This window comes from Camelus bactrianus, chromosome 16, assembly GCF_048773025.1.
Source record: "Camelus bactrianus isolate YW-2024 breed Bactrian camel chromosome 16, ASM4877302v1, whole genome shotgun sequence".
Classification (NCBI taxonomy): domain Eukaryota; kingdom Metazoa; phylum Chordata; class Mammalia; order Artiodactyla; family Camelidae; genus Camelus; species Camelus bactrianus.
The window spans coordinates 44,336,141-44,353,964 of record NC_133554.1 but is presented as its reverse complement, the minus strand read 5'-3'; the positions used below and the strand labels follow the sequence as shown (position 1 = coordinate 44,353,964).

Sequence of the window (17,824 nt, the reverse complement as noted above, 5' to 3'; positions counted from 1 at the left end):
CACCCTACCAAGTTACTGACCACTGTTCTAGAAGTTTGAGGGGTCGTTTGCAGAAGGGAAGGGAGAACTTAAGGTAAAGTCACAGTGGTGGTGAGGGGCTGCCGAGTTCCTCTACGTTCCTCTTAGAATTATTCTAGCAGAGTAGGATTAAGATGGGCAATAAAACAAAAACTAAAGACTTTTACTCAGCTGTCACCTCTCTCTAAAAATCACCTTTCCTTGGGTTCCCACCTTCCCCAGAGGTCTGGCTGACACTAACCTCTAAGCAGGATCCAGGAGTGCATCCATCCCTCTAGAGCCCAAAGACTTGCGCTCAGCAATCAGAGGTATGAAACTCCACCTCCTCACTTGACAGACCTGAAACAGAGGGTCTGGAGAAGGCAGGTGACTTGCCAGGTTACCAGCAGGTTAGCATTGGCTTGGTGCTCAAACCAGGTGCCAGGACTTCTCTCTTGCACTTCCCACTTTAGCATGCTGTACCTTTCATTGGGACAGGAAGGGGCAGATGCCCCCACCCATATGTTCTGGGAGCTGATGACTTGAGGATTAACTACAAACATATTTTCAACCATGATATGGGTACCAGGGAGCAGGCAGCTCTGAGCAGGATCAAGGAGGGCCCTTAGCGCAGACATCCAGGGAAGAGAGACTGCCCATGCTCCCCCATCTTGCTCCCTTGTTGTCCCTGGAGCTGTGAGGTCCCTGAAGCAGCACCAGCCCCCTTTCCCCCAGAAAATCTGCAAACCTTTCCTCTGGTTAGGAAACCAAGCTTGGGTTTCCCCAGCTGGATAGGATGATGGTCTTGGCAAAAGGTCACTGCTAGTCTGGCATGCGTTATCATTAGGAAGAGTGAAAAACTTCTTGGTGGGGACCTTGGGCCCCATTAATCCAGTCAGAGAACCCCCCCAACCCAGAAAGGAGCTAAAAAGCTCACTGTCTGGGATAGTCTAGAATCATCTGGGATTGCCTGGGATAATCTGAAATAGCCCCAACAGCTATTGAACAAAATATTTACCCTGAAACTTCAATAGCTGTTTCCACAGAAACAAGTGGCTTTCTTGTCTGACAGTCAAATAGAATGGATTGGTATATAAAATCACATGTACATATATGCCAGAACTGACTATTACCAATTTATTTTAGAATTTGAGAGAAAATATGTTATAGCAGTTTAAGCTCCTTCCATTGAGGATTGATAAGACTTCTAGAAAAAACCAAGAGTGACAGTAGAGAAACTTACTTTAAAAAAAATTGATTAGTTTATTTCATAGGTGACACATAAGGTACAAACTGCAAATATCTCACAAAGAAATTTAGTGAAAAGAAGTATTCTTTCTACCCCTGCCTGCAGCAAGCAAATTTCTGGCTCAGGAGACAACAATTTTTATTATTTTCTTGTGGAATCTTCTATAGAAAGTCTCTGCACATATGATATAGATATAGGTATACAATATCTCAGCACTTTGCTTTTTGTCAGTTACTAATATATCTTGGAGACTGTTCTGTATCAGTACACGTGGAGCTGCCTTATTTTCCAGTGTAGGGGTATACTATACTTATGTAACCAGTTTTCTATCAATGGACATATACAGATTATAGTTTAGACTTCACTTGGTGGGTGAGGGGTTGCTGAAGAGGAGTTTTAGTGGTTGATTTGTTTTTTGTGGTTGCATGCTTGCTAAAAGGAATTAAGTCCATATCATTCTGACTTTCCCATCGGCAAAGTATTTCCATTCTCCAAAAAGAAATGTCCGCATTTGTGGATGAGTCAAATTATGTCACAGGGATAATCTAGTGAGTACATCCCTGACTCATTCAATGCCTCCTTAACAGAGAATTTTGCAGAAAGGGCCCTACCCACTGCATGTCTCTATCCAAGAAATATTTGCATCAGACAAGTTTCTCTCTTCTTACTAAATGCCAGATAAATCCAACAGGGGGCGTGCTGAGCCTTGGTAGCTTTATCAACACGGACACCCAGAACTGGAGCCAAATAATCCTTCCCGGAGGACTTCCCTCCATTTCAGTGAAAATAAGCAGTTTCTCTTCATTTGGAATTGCGTTCAGCGTGCCATTGCTTGCATTCAGGGTTGATGCTCTGCATTTTCCATTGCTCACTCTCTCTGCTGAAAGGCACACTGTTCCATTGTTTGCTTTCAGCTGGTGAGGCAAAGTCTGTAAAACGGATAGAGGTGAAACAAACAACCCTTTGGCCTAGAAAAAGCACACCAGGATGTAACCCCGTCAGCAGCTGGAATCTCACTGCTCTCTCTCGTGTTCCTCCAAACATCCATTTGTTCAGCAAAATGTGACTATTTACCATGAGCCCACTACTGGGCTGAGGACTTCAAGGAGGATGAATAAAGCCCAGTCCCTCCTCTTGAGAAGCTCTTAGCATAGCAGGGGGACAGATGTTTATACAGATTCTGATATAAAGTGGAAGGTGCTCCAGCAGCTCAGGGAAGGTTGCCACTTCTTCCTGGGAGAGTGGGGAAGGGTTCACTGGGTACACCCTCCCCAAATCCCCCCAGTGACAAAGGTGTGAAAATGCCAGGCTGGGTGGGAGTAGGAGTGCGGAAATAACCAGGCTTTTTCATCTCATATCGTGGTTCTGCCGTAAGTCTTACCAGTTTACATTTAGGGAGATCCAATGAGCTGTGAGGGGTGCAGCGTGCAATTTGTTCCATTCAACTTTGTGCTGTCTGTGCTGGCAGAGATCCTAAGGAGACAGTGTGTTTTGTTAATAATAAATGATTGGGATGGATGATGTGTCTTCACATCAGAAAAACCATCACGAATGGAAAACCAGTTCTCAGCAGCTGGCTCACAGCTGCCACAGACAGCAGCGTTTCTGTCACTATTTTTGTCCCCCTGACATATATGAAAAGTGCCTATAGTATTTGTAGATTTCTCTTTCTCAAAAATTCCTTCCTTTCTTCTCCTTCAAACATTAACATAAAGGGTAGCTTTCCTGTGCCAGAAAGCAATCAAAATTATTTATTAAGTGCTAATTTATGCATAGCTCGGTGCTAGAAAACATTCAAAGGACACAGCTGTGGAGTGAGAGTTTTAGTCTTAGGGAGGCAGTGGTTCAGGCTAATAAACAGAAAAATCAAGAAAATAAATGAATGAGAATGCCATAAAATCTCTTCTCCTCCTCTACCTTCAGCATGCACTGGTCTAATACTAAAAAACAAACAAAAAGTGCAGTCTTAATTGGTTTTACCTTACTTCCTCCCCAAGGTTGGGGCCATCTGCTTTCTCCTGTTCAGATTTCATTGTTTTCTAGAGCTGCTACATATCCCCAATTCAGTCCTTACATTTCTGCAGTTTATCCAAAAAGGTGGCTTCCCCTCTACTGATACAGCACTTAAAAGTCACTGATAAACTCCATATTCTACCAATTGTCTCTCCTCTTCTAATTTTATTCAGACTCCACAGGATTTAGCACTGCTGACCAGTTTGTCCTTGAGACTCTCCTTCTTGGCCTTTCTGAGGCTGTATTATTTGTATTTACAGTGTTCCTTGTCCCATTTGCTAACTTTTTTTTTCTTTCTTTCATTGTTTTTTTTTTTAAGCCAGCTTTTAAAAGCCGCTCAAAAAAAGTAAAAAACAACCACCACCACCAGCTTTATTAAGATATAATTCACATACCATACAATTCACCTATTTAAAGTGTACAATTCAGTGATTTTTAGTACATTTACAAAGGTGGCAACCATAATCAATTTTAGAACATTTTTATCACCTCCAAAATAACCTTTCAAATAAAAGCAAATCCAGAGTTAGTAAAGCAAGACTTTATTTAAAAGGATTATTGCATGGGAGGAAAGGGACTATTGCAATCAGGGTAAGGGGTCTGTTGTAATAAAGAGAATGGGTGACCATAAGATCTGCAGCTGTCTCAAGGGCCAGGCAAAAGGAGATTTTCTTTTATAGAGAGGAGTAAGCAAAGCTAGAAAGAACCAGGCTCAGGGACTGGGATGAAAGGGTGGCATGATTAGAGCACAGATCAGAGAATGCTTTTCCCTGAAGCCAGCCTATCCTCAGGAGGGGTTATATGTTGGCTCAGGCTGAGAGTGAGCCAAAGGTCAGGGGACTGGAAGGAGAGAAGTTTAAGCAGAGTTTGGTTAATAAGCATTTTGTTCCAAGTGATCAGTTGGGACAGGCAGTTCATTTAATTACTCATAAGGCAAAGATGGGAATGTGGAGGGTATGTGTCTGTCTTTATCACAGGTAAACAGGAGGGGCATCTGTGAGTCATAGGGAGAAGGGCAGTTCTTTGCAGAACACAAAGAAATAAGGAGAGTTGTTTAAACCTCAGTGTTTTCCAGGAGCACAGGTCTCAGGTAAAATTCAGCATTGTCACCCTATACCCAAGAAGCTGTCACTCCCCATTCCAGTCCCTGGCAATCACCAATCTCCTTTCTGTCTCTAAAGATTTGCCTATTCTGGACACATATAAATGGAATCATACAATATGCAGCTCTTGTGCCTGGCTTCTTTCACTTAGTATAACATTTTCAAGGTTGACCCATGTCAGCATAGATCAATACAGTACTTCATTAGTTTCAGTGACCGAATAAAATTCTTTTGTGTAGATATGCTACATGGTGTTTATCTGTTTGATGGACATTTGGATTGTCTTCATTTTTTTTTTTTTTGGATATTATGACTAATTCTACTATGAACATTCATGCTATTTTCTTTTTTGTTTTTATTTGTCATGCTTTTTTATTGAAGTATAGTTGATTTACAATATTGTGTTGGTTTCTGGTGTATAGCATAGTGATTCAGTTATATATATATATATATATATATATATATATATATATATATATATATATACACACACACACATTCTTTTTCATTATAGGTTATTACAAGATATTGAATATAATTTCCTGTGCTATATATTTGGACTTTATTGTTTAATCTATTTTATATGTAGTTGTTTGTATCTATCAATCTGAAACTCCTAATTTATCCCTCCCTCTTCCCCCAACCCCCAGTAGCCAGAAGTTTTTTTTCTATGTCTGTGAGTCTGTTTCTGTTTTGTAAGTTCATTTTGTATCATCTTTTAGATTCCACACATAAGTGAGGTATGATATTTGTCGTTCTCTGTCTGATTTACTTCACTTAGTATCATAATCTCATAATGCTGCAAATGGTATTATTTCATTCTTTTTATGGCTGAGTAGTATTCCACTGTATATAGCTACACCACATCTTCTTTATTCAGTCATCTGTCAGTGGACATTTGGGTTGCTTCCATGCCTTGGCTATTGTAAATAGTGCTGCTGTGAACATTGTGGTTGTCATGCTGTTTTCTTAATGTAGGTATTTAACATGGATTCTGTTCTGGTTCCAGTCATTTTCCCTCTTTCCTTTTCATCTTCTTTTATGGCATCCTCCTTGTCTTTTATGACTCTAAAATCAGTGTCTCTGATCCTGAAATGGGGAGATCTCAAAAATATTTAAAGCCAATGGCACAGACATCAGCTCATCAGAATGGATGCTGTTATCTGTTGTGCTAAAGCAGAGTTCTGGTGGTCCCTGCTGTACCAGGTATTACGACGGGTCCTAAAGTAGTTGCTGAATTCTGTGAGGCCAGGATGTGCAGTGTTTGTTTCTTCACCAGCCTGTCCAAAACTATTTCAGTATTTTAACAGTCAGCTTTGGATTCCGATATGTCTCCTAAATGCCAGGCTCTCATCTCCCACTGCTTCTAGCCCTAGTTGGGTATGCCACCATCATCCCACCTCAACACTTATATAATCTATATTTTATATCTTTCCTCTCAGAACCCCTCAGGACTTTCTTACTTCTATTGGTGGTACCAACTTCCTCTCAGTCACCAAACCTCCAACCTTGGAGTTATCTTTAACTCTTCTCTCTCCCTCACCTCCCAAAGCAAGTGAAATCCCAAATCCTGCCTGTCCTTCCCCCAAAACTGTTCTCCTGTCATTCCCATTTCTGTGTTTCTCTCTGTCACTAATCTCCTCCCTCCAATTCACCCAGCATGCACAACGCTGCCAATTAATCTTTCTAGAATGTTACTTTGATTGTTATCTCCCCTCTGCAAAAAAAAAAAAATAAATAAAAATCTGTGGTTTACCTTCTTTACTCAAGATAGTGGAGATTTATTAGTTTTTGGTTGCCAGATTTTGTACGATTTAATACACATGGATTATTATTATTAATTCCTTATATTCCTTTACATTACCATCCTGTGATTCCAGTTTGCCTAGTAAACCCTGTTTGAAAGCCATGCCATGAGCATCGTCCCCTTTGACATCTCTTGCATTATTATTTCTTTCTGTGTTTGTCTGCTCTCTCAACTAAGTTTTTACAAGCTTGGACTTCTCCGAAAACTATGCAGTGCCTAGCACAGTTTGATACATTTGAAAGTTACTCGGTTTAGAATTATGGCTTGAAATCAGTGAATTATGGAATCAGTAAAGGATCCTACTAGTGCAATATTCTTTCTGTTACCAAGTCCAAACTCCTTCTGCTTGCCGCACAACAGGCCAATAAATCAGGAGACAAAGGCATTGGGGCAAGGAATAGCAACTGTATTCGGAAAGCCAGCAGCTGGGAAGATGGCAGATTAATGTCCTGGAGAACCATCTTCCCCAAGTTAGAATTCAGGCCCCTTTTAAAAGGGGGAGAGGGTATGCTTGGTTGTTGCAAACTTCTCGATGTAGGAATTCTTTGTTCTTGGAATCCTTTGTTCTTGCAGCTGTCCACATGGGTCAGATCATCGTGTCCCTGTAAAACCTCCAACAAAACAAACGTTATTTTCTATTCTGCAACTTATCTTTCTATGAATGGTAAAGTGTTAATGCCCTTAAAATTCAGAGCCTTGAGAATAGGCTATCCTGTATATTTCAGGCTATAGGCAACATTCCTTTACAAAAGGTACAGAACCAGCAAGACTAAGCTAAGGAAATAGAGCACAGGGTTAAAATCAAAGGAGTCAGATTTGTTCTTTTCTATCACATTTCAAGATCATGTATTACCTTAGGGATTATCTGATTAAATGTTTTTCAGATGAGGAAGGCCCAAAGAGGTGGAGTTCATAAATGGAAGCTTGATTCAATGTGAATCATTTTAGAAAATCATTTTAGAAGATGAATTAGCAGGATATAAATTATAGAATAGTAAACAATTTTGAAAAGAATTCAACTTTATTATATCCTGTTGTGTATAGTTACTCTGATCACAAAAAGTTTTCCTAGTAGAGATTATGCTTCATCCTTCTGTGATAAACAGATACGTGGAATCTGAAATTAGAGCTATTCATTTGCATACCAGCAATACTTAACACAAATCCTTCTATTACTTTTTTTTAATGTGTCCAGTGTCATCTATAGGCAGAATTGGTGGCAGTAATGAGTTTCTCCTAAGTAACCTGGACTTATGGCTATCCTTTGAGAGTTTGACAAATTTAATTAACACAGTTTGAATGTTCACAATGTCTCCTGGACATTGAAAATAATGGCTTGCTTGAGTTTAATCAGAGATACCAGCAAGCCAAAGAAAATAAGGATCCTGGGCCAGGATAACAGCAAAACTTTATCCCAGTTCAAACTGAATTATAATAAACAGTCCATTTATCCAGAAAGATAAAGAAGGGTTCCTGTTAATTTAATATTTGGTTAGTTGAATGTACATCTGATGAGAATAAATAATACGCAATCTGTTAGACCAGGAGAAATCCATTTTACACGAAACATCTGATGAACAGAATGTTTATTCACAGTTTTGCCTCCAAATTGGTGTGTGAATTCAAGCAAATGACTTTCCTTCTCTTAGCTCTTCACCTCCCCCTTAGTTCTTAGTTTTTTCATCTGTAAATGAAAAAATAGGCGTAGACGATTTCTAAGGTTTCTTCCAGTTCTGACATTCTGTGACTCTGATTCTAATCTCTGATAACTCAGGAAGCCCTTTGGGATCTTATAGTACTTCAGAAAAAGTTCATTTTGAACATCAATTAATTTAAGCAAACATTTAACAAGCAGTTTTCAAGTGTGTATAAATTGCTAGTTGTAGTGCTCAGAAATGGGGACCCGAAGATGGAAAGACATGGTCCTTGCCATCAGGAGCTTATAGTCTAATATCGGAGCTAGATATGTACCTCAGCAATTACAATTTAGTAGGATCACTGCCATGGAAGGCAGCATATACAAGGAGCAACGGGAGCACAGGGGAAAGAGTGCTTACATTCACATAAGAGACACAAGAGACATTTCAGAAGAGTTGAGCAGTGGCTTGAAGAATGAATAGGCATTTACTAAGCAGAAAAAGGTAGCTGGGGGTTAGTATTCTAAGCAGAGGAAAGGTCTTGGTAAAGACATGAGGACATCTGAGCCTAAGGCAAAACAGCTAATTGAGGCTGGAGTATAAGATGTTTGGAGGCAGAGAGGCTAAAAGTAAGGCTGGGCAGGAAAATGTCGCCCAATCACAGAGCATCTGGAAATCATGCTATGAGATCTGGACTTTATCCTAAAGGTTATAAAGTACTATTTAAGAACTTTAATCTAAAGAGGGAGAGGAATTGATTTGTATTTTAGAAAGAAAATTGATTTGAGGAAATGTAAATGATAGTTTGGAAGGGGCTGAGACTAGAAGCAGGGAGACCTAGCAGGAGGCTACTACAATAGTCCCAGCAAGAGAAGATGACTATCTGAACTAAAGCAGTGCAATGTATACAGATGGAAGAGATCTGATGGGAGAACCCTATAGGAGGAAAAATCAGTATGGCTTGGTGACGGATTACATGTAGAGATCGAGGGAAAGGGAGGACTCTAAAGTATTACAGTTTTCATGATTTAGGAGTATAGGTGTAGAAACCATAGAAGATTGAAGTATATATGTACTAATCCTATGCTATTCCCTGGAAATGCTTTTATTTTTATCTTTTGTTTATTTATTTATTTTATTTATTTTTTAAACTTCAGTTTTATTTATTTATTTTTATATGTACATTTATTTATTTATTCTTTGTTTTGTTTTGGTGGGGAGGTAATTAGGTTTGATTATTTAATTTTTTTTAATGGAGGTAATGGGGATTGAACCCAGGACTTCATGCATGCTATGCATGTGCTCTATCACTTGAGCTATACCCTCCTCCCATTTTTTTTGAGGTGTAGTTGGTGTACAATATTATATGTTTCAAGTGTACAACAGTGATTCACAATTCTTAAAGGTTATATTCCATTTATAGTTATTTTTTGTTTTGTTTTGGGGGAGGTAATTTATTTACATTTATAGTTATTATAAAATATTGGCTATATTCCCTTTGTTGTACAATATATCCTTGTAGCTTATTTATACCACTACATAGTATTTGTACCGCTTAATTCCCTACCCCTATCTTGCCTCTCCCCTCTTTGTTCTCCCCTCTAGTAATTGCTGGTTTGTTCTCTATGCTTGTGAGTTGGTTTCTTTTTTGTTATAGTCATTAGTTTTTTTAATTTTCCAGATTCCACATATAAGTGATATCATACAGTATTTGTCTTTCTCTGTCTGACTCATTTCACATAGCATAATACCCTCCAAGTGCATCCATGTTGTTGCAAATGGCAAAATTTCATGCTTTTTTATGGCTAAGTAGCATTCCAGCATGTGTGTATAGATATACATACACCACATCATCTTTATCCATTCATCTGTTGATGAACACTTAATTGCTCCTGGAAATACTTTTAAAAAGAAATTCCTGATGTTAGTTTATTTCTTTATAATTAATCTCTTTCTCTATATAAATAGCAAAGTAAGTATAGAAAAGCATTGTTAGCAGGGAGGGTATAGCTCAATTAGTATAGTGCGTGCTCAGCATGCACGAGATCCTGGGTTCAATCCTCAGTACCTCCATTGAGTAAACAAATAAATAAACCTAATTACCTTCCCCCTCAAAAAAAAAAAAAAAAAGAAAAAAGAAAAACATTATTAATTTACTTTTCCAGTTGTTTGATTTCAGATAATATATATCAAATATGCTTAAATCCATGACTTCAGAATAATGCTAAACAAACAAAAAACTCTCTGGAAATCATCTTTGGAAAATACTAGAGAGCCAACTTATTCTGAAAACTGGAAACAAAGGGAAATAATTAAGCACTTACCCTAACTTTTCTGTGTGAATTGTATCTCAGGACAATCAAATAGTTGGTGAGGGAAAGTTCCTATGTATAGAATAATATCAGCCCATAAATGAAGAAGAACTATAGAGTGAGAATGCCACTATTTTGTAGCCTCTAGTGAAATAATGATCTAGAAAATGATCATTAATGCCTGCTAAAAATATTAGGTGGAAACTGATGGATAATTTTATAATTGTAGTTGTTGTATCAGACTAACAACACCTAAACCCACTCATTCATCTTTTTCTGGCAGAGGTGGTGGGGGAAATTAGTCTGTCTCTTCTTTTGCTTATTGAATAAAGATTCAAGAAAATGCCCCCCCATACTCATTAATTGTAACATCACAAAAAGAAAAGTGATTGGTATTATGTGTCTGGGGTGTGATGTAACAGGAAGTACACACCAACACTTATGACATATTCTTGACAAAAACAACAGCAAAACAATCAAACTTGAATCTGACCAAAAGTCCAGCTCTAACCACCAGTTTATAGGAAATATAGGGGTCAGGAAAATATATTAAACAACACTGTAAGAATGCAATAAGCAAAATCCAGAGGTGAGAAATTCTACAGGAAACAACCCAGTTTCTCCAATAAACAAACTGTAGAGAGAGAGGAATAGGGGAAGAGGAAGAGATGATGATGAAGGGGGAAACCACTAAATAGTCCTGTATTGCATATTTACATATGCATTTTCAAATATTGCATATTTGAAAGTCACTAAGAGAGTAGATCTTAAAAGTTCTCATCACAAGAAAAAAAATTCTGTAAACTATGTATGGTGATAGATGTTAACTAGAATTACTGTGGAGATCATTTCACAATATATACAAATAGCAAATCATTATGTTGTACACCTGAAGCGAATATAATGTATGTTCCCCCAAAAAAAGCCTACTAAAAAAAGAAAAAGGAAAAAAGAAAAAGCCAGTCAACCAATTACAATATATGGACCTTATTTAGTTCCTGATTTGAACAAATTGTAATCAAAAAAGGTTTATGAGACAATCAGAGAAATTTGAACACTGATTAGGTATGTGCTGACATCAAGAAAGTATTATAAAATTTTAAGGTGTCATAATGGCATTGTGGTTATGCTTGAAAAATAATCCTTATATTTAAGAGATACATACTGAAGTATTTACAGATGAAATGATATCACATCTAGGATATGATATAAAATAATTCTGAGGGAAGTGGATGGGGATATAGATGAAGCGAGGTTGGCCATGTATGAATAATTGTTGAAGTAAGCAGTAGGTGCATAGATATTCATCATATTATTCTCCCTACTTTCGTCTACATTTCAACTTTCCCATAATAAAAATAGTAAGGTTGTTTGAGGATGAAATGTGTTCATGGCACACGTCTGAATGGTTGAATTGGTGGCAATAAATGTGCATGACCCTTTTCCCTTTGGTGCACTTGAACCGGTCAAGAACTGGTATTCAAAAGGACTTTCTGTTAAACCCATTCTGTTGCACATGAGAGGACCCCCCTCCCCTTCCTTTCAACTTTACAGTTGGAACCAAAACCAGATTCTTAAAACAAGACACTCTCAATAAGCATAGTTAGTATTTAGCAGCTATGCATATTAAGCAAAACCATTTTATTTGTGGAATCTGGCCCTTTCCCCAGGAAATGATGTTTCCATTTCACAATGTAACAGAACAGGAAGAGTGTGAACCTTTGTTCGGATATAGATTGCTGGTGCTCCACTCAGATTCCCACATTTCCATTGTGGCCTAGGCGGGTGTGAGAGTCCAGCTGTGCATTGGTAGAATGACTCATTTTTCCACCAAGGCACGTATTTCTACAAATCCCAGGGGCTACTGATTGGTGTGAAAGGGCAATCAGCACAGACTTGGTGCCTGGATCCATCATATGATTTAAGACAAATAGTTTAAAGTATTTTGTATGGACTCAAAATGAAAGAGCCAATTCAACTATTTAGATAATTCATGCTCCAAAACCTTAAGTGTTTACAAGTAGTTATTAAGAGCAGCTACTTGATACCACAAGGAAATACAAAGGAAATAGAGGCAAAATTACATCCTTTGGGTGTTTAATACTCTTATTGAGAAAATAAATGCACAAGAAGTAGAAGGAGTTCCAAATAAGTAGATGATACCCAATACAAATGTATATAAAATATATCCATTGATGTTTAGGAGCCCTAGGATAATAAAATGATCAAAATAGAAAGAGGCTATCTGGAAATTTTTTTCACTTACCAAATTGTAAAGTTTTAAAAAGTTACAGAAAAGCTTCTTTAAGTACAATAAGATCATTTTTTTCTGAACCATTTGAGAATTAGTTGGCAACCCGATGTCTGGTCACCCCTGAATACTTTAGTATGACTTTTCTACAAACAAGGACATTCTGGTACATAGCCACAGTACAACCATCAAAATCAGGACATTAATACTGATACAGTCCACCATCTGGTTCTCAGCAGCCTATCAGATGTCATCATTTGCCCCAGTAGTGTCCTTTATAGCTTAATGATCCAATTTAAGATCACACTTTGAATTTAGTTGTCACATCTCTTTAGTCTCCTTCATTCATAGGAATAGTTCCTCATTTTTTACTTGACTTTCACAATGTTGACATTTTTGAAGATTATAGGACAATTATTATGCAGAATATTGCTCAGTTTGGGCTTTCTGATGTTTTTTCATGATTGGATTTAGGATTTTATCTTTGGCAGAAATATCATGAAAGGGATGATAAGTTCTTTTCATTGTATCCTATCAGGTGGTATACAATTTCGATTTGTCCTTTGCTAGTGATACTAAACTTGATCAGTTGGTTAAGGTGATGTCTGTCAGACTTTTCCAGTGTAAAGTTACCCTTTTCCTCTGTCATCCATAAGTAGTTTGCAGAGTGGTATTTTGAGACTAAGTAAATACTCCATGTTCCAGTTCCTTGAAAAACACAAAACCACAACTCACCCAATATGAAATAGATAGTTTGGGTAGCTCTGTAACTGTAAATAAATTTGATTTGTGATTTAAAAGTCTAAAAAAGGGAAATTTCCAGGTCCAGATGGTTTTGGTGGAGATTCCACCGAACATATAAAGAAGAATTAACACCAATTCTACATAATCTTTCCTCAAAAATAGAAGAGAAGAGAACCCTTCCCATCCCATTTTATGAGACCAGTATTACTCTGATATAAAAAAGCCAGATAGACAATATGAAAAAAAAAAAAAAAGAAAACCACAGGCAAATATCCCTCATGAATAAGTATATAAGAATCCTTAACAAAATATAAGGAAATAGAATTCAGCAATATGTAAAGAAGAATTATATACATGGCCAAAAGGGATTTATTCCAGGGTTGCAAGGCTGATTCAGTATTCAAAATTCAATCAGTATAATCCACTGTATTAACAAGGTAAAGAAGAAAAATGGCACGAACATATCAATTGATGCAAAAAGTATATTTGACGAAAGTCAACACTCATTCATGATAAGAACTCTTAGAAAACTAGGAATAGAGGAGAATTTCAACTTGATAAAGAACATCTACAAAAAAAAAAAAAACCTACAGCTATCATCATATTTAATGATGGTAGACTGAATTCTTTCCCCCTAAGATTGAAAACAAGTTGAAGACATCTGCTCTTATCACTCTTATTCAATATAGTACTGGAGAACTAGCCAGCACGATGAGAGAAGAAAAGGAAATAAAAGGGATGCATACTGGAAAAGAAGAAGTAAAATTGTGCCTTTGTGCAGATGGTATGGTGTACCATATAGAAAATCCCCAAGAATGTATTAAGGAAAAAAAAAACCAAACTAGAATTAACACATGAGTTCAGCAAGGCTGCAGGATATAAAATAAAAGGACAAAAATCAATTGTATTTCTACACAGTGTCACTGAACAAATGGAAACTGAAATTAAAAATACAATACCATTTATAATCGCTCAAAAAATAGATATGAATCTAACAAAATGTGTAAAATAAAGTAAGTTTTGTTCATTTATAGTTTTTAAATAAAATCACCCAGTCTATTAAAATTTTATTAACATTTATTAACAATTTATATTTATTGTGGGGGAGGGTATAGCTCAAGTGGTAGAGCACATGCTTAGCATGCAGGAGGTCCTGGCTTCAATCCCCAGTAGCTCCTCTAAAAATAAATAAATCTAATTACCCCCCAAAAAATGTTTTTTAAAAGTCAACAATTTATATTTATAATTTTATATAGTATTTTCATGTTTTACATTTCTTCCATGTCTGTTGTTAAAACCAATTCTCATTCTTATAATATTTTTAATCTTTCTCTCACTCCCCTTACCAGATGTTTTCCTATTTTTTTATTAATATTCAAAAAGAATAGGCTTTTATATTTGTTATCCTTTAAGTCATTTGTCAAAATATATTAATCCTGAACTCATGTTTTAGTACAAGAGGCTTGGTTTTTTTATTTTTAAATACATTCCTTGGGATTTTCTACATAGACCACCAAGCCATCTGCACAAAGGCAAAATTTATTATTTTTCTCTTTCTGCTTTCTTGGGTTTATTTTGTTGTGTTTTTAAAACATGTTGAGAGGGGAGTGGCCAAGATGGCAGAGTAGGAAGACCCTGAGTCCACCTCCTCCCATGGGTGGACCAAAATTACAACTATTTGCAAAGCAACTATTGATAAGAAAGACCTGAAGACTAGTAGAAAAGATATTCAACAGCTAAAAGTATAAAGAGAGAACCGCAACGAGACAGGGAGGAGAAGCTGAGATGTGGTATAGTCCTATAGACCCATACCCCAAGGTGGGCGACCCACAAATGGGAGGATAGTTACAACTTTACTTGTGATTGAGGGTTCTCACCAAGGAGCAAGGGGTCCAAGCCCCACGTTGGGCTCCCCGGGTCAGGGTTCCTGCACCAGAAAGATAAGCCCCCAGAACTTTTGGCTTTGAAGGCCAACAGGGCTTACTTTTGGGAGAGCCAGAGGGCTGTAAGAAACAGAGACTCCACTCCTAAAGGGTGCACACAAAATCTAACACGCTCCAAGACCTAGGAAAAAAGCAGCAATTCAAAAGGAGACCCTGGAGAGACTCCCAGAGAAGCAGGAGGCATCTGGAGCTCACCCTGTGGAGATACAGACACTGGTAACAGTCATTTTTAGGAACTCATTCTACTATGAGGATACTGTTGCTGGCTAGAACAATTTTGGAATCTTCCCTCTAGCTTATTAGCACTGGGACCTAGCCCTGCCCACTAGCCTGTCTGTGCTAGTACTGGGTGACCTCAGGCCAAGCACCTAGCCAGGTAGTGCACAGCCCCACCCACCAGTAGCCCAGCTCCCTTAAGGCTCCTTGGTCCTCCAATGTCCTAGGACCTGACCCTGTCCACTGGTGGGTTCGTATTAGCCCCAGGACCAGCCTCAACCACAAATGGGTAGGATCCAGCCCTAGGACCCCCTGAGCCTCAGCCTCACCCACCAGCAATCATATCAAGGGCTGATATCAGCTTCAGGATACCCTGGATCCCACAGAGAGCTGTGTCAAGAAACAGCCTCATCCACCAGTGGGTCAACACCAGCTCCAGGACTCCCAGGGCCCTATATACAGAGACCCTGGGACCTAGCTTTTCTGACCAGTGAGTCTGCACTAGAACTGGGACCATAGGGCCCTGGCCCGACCCACCAATGAGCCAACACCAACTCTAGGGACCCTAGGGCCCTGCAACCAGAGACCCCAGGACCAGTTCTACACACTAGGCCAGCAGTAGCCCTGGTACACCCTGCCCTGCCCACTAGTAGGCTGACACTAGACCCGGGACCCTTGGCCTGCAACCACTCATCCTGGAACCTGGCTCTGCCCACCAATGGGACAGCACTAGCCCCCAGACCCCGAGGGGCTCCATAGCCAGCCACCTTGTGACCTGGCCCCACCCACCAGCAACCAGCAGACTCTACGCAAGGCAGGACCTGGTAACCAACTGGACCAGGGGCCAGCAACACCTACCAGACTACCCACAGTAGTCAGCTCACTATAAAAGAAGGGCACATGCAGCCCAAATAGGGGGCACCCCTAGAGAGTATAGCTCTGGTGACCAGAGGAGAATGCATTGCTGGGATGCATAGAAAATCTACAAAAGGCCACCTCTCCAAGGTTGGGAAATGTAGTCAGCCTACCAACTATATAGAAATAAAAATAGCTAATTAGGCAAAATGAGGCAACAGAGGAATATATTTCATATGAAGGAATAAGCTAAAACCCCAGAAGAGTAAAGAGGAGATAAGCAATCTACTTGATAAAAAGTTCAAGGTAATAATCACAAAGTTGCTCAAAGAACTTGGGAGATGAAGGATGAGCAGAGTGAGAAGTTAGAAATTTTTAACAAAGGGAAAATATAAAGAAGAACCAAACAGAGATGAAGAATTTAACTAATTAAATTTATAAAATACACTAGAAGGAATCAACAGTAGATTAGATGATACAAAGGAACAGATTAGTAAACTGGTAGACAGAGTACTGGAAATCACTTAAGCTGAACAGAAGAAAGAATTTTTTAAAAATGAGGACATATTAAGTGACCTCTGGGACCACATCAAATATACTAACATTCACATTATAAGGGTCCCAAAAGGAGAGGAGAGAGAGAAAGGGTCATAGAACATATCTGAAGACATAACAGCTGAAAACTTCCCTAACCTGAGAAAGGAAACAGACATTCAGATCCAGGAAAAGAGAGTGTCCCAAGCGGGGTTAACCCAAAGAAGACCACATCAAGACACACTGTAATTAAGATGGCAAAAGATGAAAGAAAACAAGAGATTATTAAAAGCAGCAAAGGAATAGTAACAAGTTACATGCAAGGGAACTCCCATAAGGCTGACTGACTTCAGCAGAAACTCTGCAGGTCAGAAGGCAGTGGCACAATATGTCTGAAGTGGTGAAAGGGAAAAAAACTACAACCAAGAATAAACTTCTCTGCAAGGCTTTCATTCAGATTTAATGAAGAGATAAAAAGTTTTACAGACAAGCAAAAGCTAAAAAAAAAGTTCAGCACCACAAAACCAGCTTTATAAGAAATGTTAAAGGGACATCTCTAAGAGGAAAAGAAAAGGCCACAACTAGAAATATGAAAATTATGAAAGAAAAATCTCACTGGTAAATGTAAATATACAGTAGAGGTAGTCAACCATATATAAAGTTAGGAGAGTTAAAAGACAAAAGTGTTAAAATTATCTATATTCACAATAAGTAGTTAAGAGATACATACAAAAAAGATGTCAAATATGATGTCAAAAACAATAAATGTAAAAAGGGTGGAGTAAAAACGCAGGGTAGTTAAAGTGCATTCAAATTTAAGAGATCAGCAACTTAAAATCATCATATATATATAGCTATATATAAACCTCACAATAACCATAAACAAAATCTACAATAAATACACAAAAAAGACACTAAAGATAGTCATTAAACAAGGGAAGAAAGCAAAGAAGAAAGGAACAATAAAGAATTACAAAAACAATGAACAAAGTGTCAATAAGTACATACTTATCAATAACTACTTTAAATGTAAGTCAGCTAAATGCTCCAATCAAAAGACATAGAGTGGCTGAGTGGACACAAAGACAAAATCCATATATACACTTCCTACCAGAGACTCATTTCAGATCTAAAGATACACACAGAGTAAAAGTGAAGGGATG

General features: G+C 38.1%; 1 protein-coding gene across 2 annotated transcripts in view; it reads left to right on the top strand.

Moving 5' to 3' along the window:
• Positions 1 to 17,824, top strand: part of ATP6V0A1 (ATPase H+ transporting V0 subunit a1) — a 76,342-nt gene that overhangs the window by 613 nt on the left and 57,905 nt on the right. The window lies entirely within an intron of this gene.